General features: G+C 40.8%; 1 protein-coding gene across 2 annotated transcripts in view; it reads right to left on the bottom strand.

Annotated features, from left to right (window-relative positions):
- The window catches only part of GABRB3 (gamma-aminobutyric acid type A receptor subunit beta3), a 219,629-nt gene that overhangs the window by 112,839 nt on the left and 101,445 nt on the right, over positions 1-5,345 (bottom strand). The window lies entirely within an intron of this gene.

Consider the following 5,345-nt stretch of genomic DNA (forward strand, 5'->3'; position numbering starts at 1 on the left):
CAATGTCCTCCACAACTAGACTGAAGAACAAAAAGGACAGCAACTTGTCTGTTCCCCTTCCCCCAATTTCCCAGAGCTGTTCCCATCCCCCCAATTCCCCAATAAAAAAATCTTAAAAAAAAAAATACAGCAGTCTGTTGAAGTTTGCCTCTTCTGTGAGGCATCGTGGTGCAGGAACAGCCCTGGTCCCAACTGCTGTACTCTGCCAGCACTAAGCGACTAACAGCCTGGGCTCCAGCCTCCTCATCTGCAACATGGGGGAGTTAGCTGTCCCTCTCTCCTGAGTTTCCAGCTCCAAAAGTATTCATCGTGTCATGATTTTAGTACAAGAAGCAAAACTCAGCTCATTCTTCATAAACTTAAATAACAAGTGCTGTCAAGAAGAATTAAGTAACTCAAAATCATGTCCCTCAGCAAACCTCAGAGGCATGATTTGTGTCTGCTGCAAACTTATGATTGTTCTTTAAGTACCTTCAGAATGGTTAACCTTTGTTAATTTTCCTTTGAATACCCAAGAGCCCAGAGTATTTTTTAAAAAGAATTGTCCGTGTTTTAAGATCTTTGTGATCTGGGTTCGAGCACTCGATGGTATATGACAAACACTGATAATGACACACTTACTTAGGAGCTCTGGTCTCCAAGTAGAAAGCACCCCCCACCCCCTTTGTATTTAGGTAGAAGGGAAATACAATTCAGCACTTGGAGCATTGACAGTCATGAGTATATTCTCAAGCTTTTCCACTGCGTCTCTGGGAAGCAGTTACTTCTTCTCCCTTCATCTTAACGCAGACCAGTGCTGAGCCTGCTGCAGGCAGTACTGGGCTTAAGATAAGCAGCTTGGACTGCATTTGTGGTTGACCTTTCGTCTCATGTGGAGAGGCATTTTATTTAGTTACATTGCGACAAACATTCCTCCTCCTTTGAGTTCTTGGTGCTTAATGGTGAGTGGCCTTTCTTCCCTCAGCAATTTTCAGAAGACTTCAGAGAAAACTGGTGGTCAGTGGTTTATCATTCTCCTCCTAGGTGAATCCCAATTGCTGAATGCAATCCAAAGTGATTTCACAACAAAATGCTAACCCTTCCATCACTTGCCCTAGTTTAGAAAGAGAAACCTATATGGGGATGGATGTTGGATAGCAAGCTAGGCACCCATGTATCCAAGTGTAAATAAAATCCCAGAAAATGAAGACAGTGCACTATTGACCAGAAAAGGGAACAGTAATGGCAACACAATATGTCCCATACACTGGGTTAGGTATTTTATATGGGTGATCTCACTAAATTGTCACAGCAATTAAAAATAAAAATAAAAAAAAATATGAGGAGCAGAGCGAATCATCTCTAGTTCATAGCTATCTGAATTTCAAAAAGCTTTCTTACTTACAATACAGCAATAATAAATGCTCAAACCAGCATAGTCTGTCTCATTCCAAAGCTTACGCCCGCTGTATTTTGCTCTAAGACTTGAGGGTGGGGGATTCTTGTGCTTCCAAAACCCTGAGATGTGAGGGGAGGTGGTCTGGGAGGAGGCCTGACAGATGAAGAGATGGGTCCACTGCTACCTGTTTCAAATTATACACTGTCCTTCAGTTTGCTTTAGGTTCATTTTCTATTTGAAAAAATAGCCAACAACTTATTAATATAACAATTTAAGTTTCATGATCATGGCAAAATGAAAAGCTGATCATCTTTAATCTTAATTTTTAACAAAGCTGATTCAAGTGTCACATCTTCTAAACATGTTCACCTGGTAGCTTGAATAGAGAAAGAGTAAAGACAGGAAGGTGGAAATTAGGAAGGAATAAATCCTCTTTGTCAAGAAAAGAACTCATCTGCAAAGAAACAAGCATGGGTTTGTGAAGCAGTGCTCCCTTGGAGCAAAGACCATCGACTGCCAGGCGTCCCATGAGAAGAACAGCACACAGAATCACGGGAAGCATCTTTTGCCAGCCTCGTCAGGAAAGGTGAAAGAACCCCTTTAAAATGCACATTTCAGGGAGCAGCAAGTGACAGCTTACTTGACCCCTCAGAACTCTCCCAACATCTAGCTGATTAGGACACATAATTATGTCCATAGCATCTGAATACAGGTAATGAGCACCTTTGTTAGACTGTAGCTAAAATCACCTGTTTGCAGGTGAGGAGGGGGTTCTGAAACCCCAAGTTAGCTTCCTTATCTCTCTCCTCTGACTTTCTATATGGATGATAAACATATTGGTAACAATTGCCTAATTTAGAATGAAAATCAACTAGCAACTGCCCCAAATGCTTTGACAACATGGGCTATTCTCAAACCCGGCAAAAGTTCAGGGAGCAGTCAAATTCTGTGGGATTTGGGCGAGCACCAAGGACTAAGGCCACTTGGGTTCTACACCTAGTTCTGCCTTTTCTAGCCACATAAGTCACCATTCTCATAAGTCTCCATTTTCTAACCTGCAAAGTGAGATAAAACCTGTTACAATCACTATGCACATCTGTTGTGACGCTGAAATGAAATACCGGCATGACCACAATTTGTACATGATTAGAAATTATAAAAATATTTAAGGGAATATTACCTCACTGACAATAAGTGTGGATAAAAAACAGGTAAATTGGGTAGTTGGAGATTATCACAGCTAAGGGAACTTATGATTTCTGATCATCAGCAGAACCCTCAAGCAGTGATATGCTCAGGAGAAAACTATGCACACACACACACACACACACACACACGCACGCACGCGCGCACACGTAATTCTCTGCATCACCCTAATATATTTGCAAAATCACTTTTAAGTATGGCACAGAATAAAGCAGTGCATAAGATCCAAGCCAAATGAAAGTTTCTTTTTCGCCCTGAGCACCTGTATGCAGGAGCCCTGATGGATGTCGACACGGAGTGTCGCTTTAAATCATGCCAGTCACTGGTCACTCAGCAAACGCTTATTGCACATTATCCTGGGCTAGGCACCCTGCACGGCTGTTGGGCAACGCTCTCAGAGAAGGAGTGACAGGACAGAGGAAAACCGCGTGCCGCCCCCCCCCCCGTTCCCCCATGTGTGGGGAGGGACGTGCATGCAGGGTACAGAGAACATGAGCAGGAATGGCAGAGGGCCACCAGGTGAAGGGACAGCGAAAACAAAAGGAAAAGGTGCTGCACCTCAGACAGTGTGGACAGGGAGCTGAGGTGTGAGCCTGGACTTCCAGGGAGCACCTTGGAAATGCGCCCTCCAACTTCTCCTGCCACATTTTGTCTGGGAACACGCTTGGCTACTTCAGTGCTAAGCTCCCAATATAATTGTCACACGTACCATGCAGTGCTGACAGCCACAAGCCACATGAAAAGTATTACATAATAGACAAGGAGCAGTCAAGTAAATGCAGCCAAGAGAGTCAATTTGACGGATACATATCCCCAAACCCTGTTTCCTTTNGCGCCACTTGGTCGGCCCTAGCCCATTCTTAAGTGCTGAGGAAGGGAAATAATAGCAAGCAGATTGTAAGAATAAATGACTCATATATGGTTACTACTCTCAAGGCTGGCACTTTCTCAGAGACAAAGAAAATGACAAATACAACCAAAAGAAAGTCACCAAAATTTTAACTGTGAGATACCACAGAAATAGATGTCCCCGTAATCCCATAAAATATAAATTTACATCTAATATAAACAAATTGAATTATAAATGTATTTATGAAAATATAAATAGAAGCCAGAGCCGTTTTTAGAAACACTCAAGAGAAAGGTGAACATTAGCCTAGATGAAAACTCTTAATCATCTCCCATCAGTGGGGTGAAAAAGCAGGCTCTTGGCCTTGCAACGTCCTAGACCACTGAGTGGGATCCTAAATGGAGGGTAAATCTAATCTTTGTACAGTGACAACTAAAAATATTTATTTACACCTATTTATTCTGGGTCCAGGGTACAGAAACTTGGAAATGAAAGGTGTGGGGCATGAAAAGGAGGGAAACAGCCTAAAGGATGAGCCTCTATGCCTTATTTTCTTCATCCTTAAAGTAAGATAACAAGAGAACTAAACAAAACTGCCCGTGCAAGGCTCGTGGTACATTGAATAAATGTTAGTAGGTTTTTATTAAACAGGAAGTATGTAGATGTTGAGAAGGAGTAAACTGCAGTACCTGAATATTTAGCTAACTTCCACTTTTTACAGCTTATGGGAAATTTGGGAAGCAGCTTGGAAAAATATTCAATCAGATTATGACTTGTAATGTTTAGTAGGACAAATAAACTGCTTGAATGTAAAAACAATAAACCCCAAATGCAGGGAACACCGGGTAATAATATAATTATGTGGCATGTGATAGCCACTGTATGCGATCTGTGGAAGACACACTGTGAACATATGGGGTTTGATGACTCCAGATTTTTTTAGTCTATGGCAAATCAAGGTACTTTAATAAATGGGTTTAATTTTAATTTAACTTTATAAATTGTTTTTAAATAAGTGTGCTGCCTTTTCTGGTTATAAAAAAATTCCTGTTTATTGTAAAATGCTTGAAAAATTAAACACAAAAATGCTATCTTGAGATAACTGCTGTTAATATTTGGATGAACTACCTCATATTTTTATGTCATACACATGAATTAATTTAATATAATTGGGATCATGCTTATATTGAATTTTGTGTTGTGTGCTTCATTTCATGTAAAACTGCATTTTGAACATCTTTCCATGTTCAAAATTCTTGGAAGATCACTTTATTACATGCATAATCTACTATAAAGATGTATCATTATTGAACCCACCTCTTTTTTTAAGTGTTATAAGTAAAGTAATGATGAATACGTGCATAGACACAAAGACAAGTTTCCATACTATGGGCTATTTTGTAGGATGCACATGTAAGAGAATGGTCATTTTACAGCTATGCTCATGTAAGAAAACCCTCCAGGCATGGGTCCCCATCTACCTGTTGGGCCCCTGCTGCAAAGCCTGGCCTCACCTCTCAGGCACCTGCCTTTTTAGTTGGTTAATTAGACAGACCAAAACAGAAAGCTCGTTATTGCTTTTGTTTGCATTTTTTTATTATCAATTATACATAAGTTGTACCACCTGCATTTCCTCTCTTGTGAGTAGAGGAAATGTGCCCTTTGCTTAGATTTCTTCTCAGATTTGGGACTATTGCTTAATATGGCACTTTGTCTATTATAGTTATTAAACCTCTGACTGACATATTTTGGCAAGTCCGTTCTCCTTTTGTAGTGTCTTTGTGACTTTTTGACATGCGTATTTTAACAGTCATCAAATACAGCAGTCTGGGGCTGGCCAAGTGGAGCATTGGTTAGGAGTTGGCTTGGGACATCAGCTCTGAGCATCAGGGCCCCTGGTTCGCATCCCAC

This window comes from Hipposideros armiger, unplaced genomic scaffold (assembly GCF_001890085.2).
Source record: "Hipposideros armiger isolate ML-2016 unplaced genomic scaffold, ASM189008v1 scaffold_504, whole genome shotgun sequence".
In the NCBI taxonomy this organism is placed as follows: Eukaryota; Metazoa; Chordata; class Mammalia; order Chiroptera; family Hipposideridae; genus Hipposideros; species Hipposideros armiger.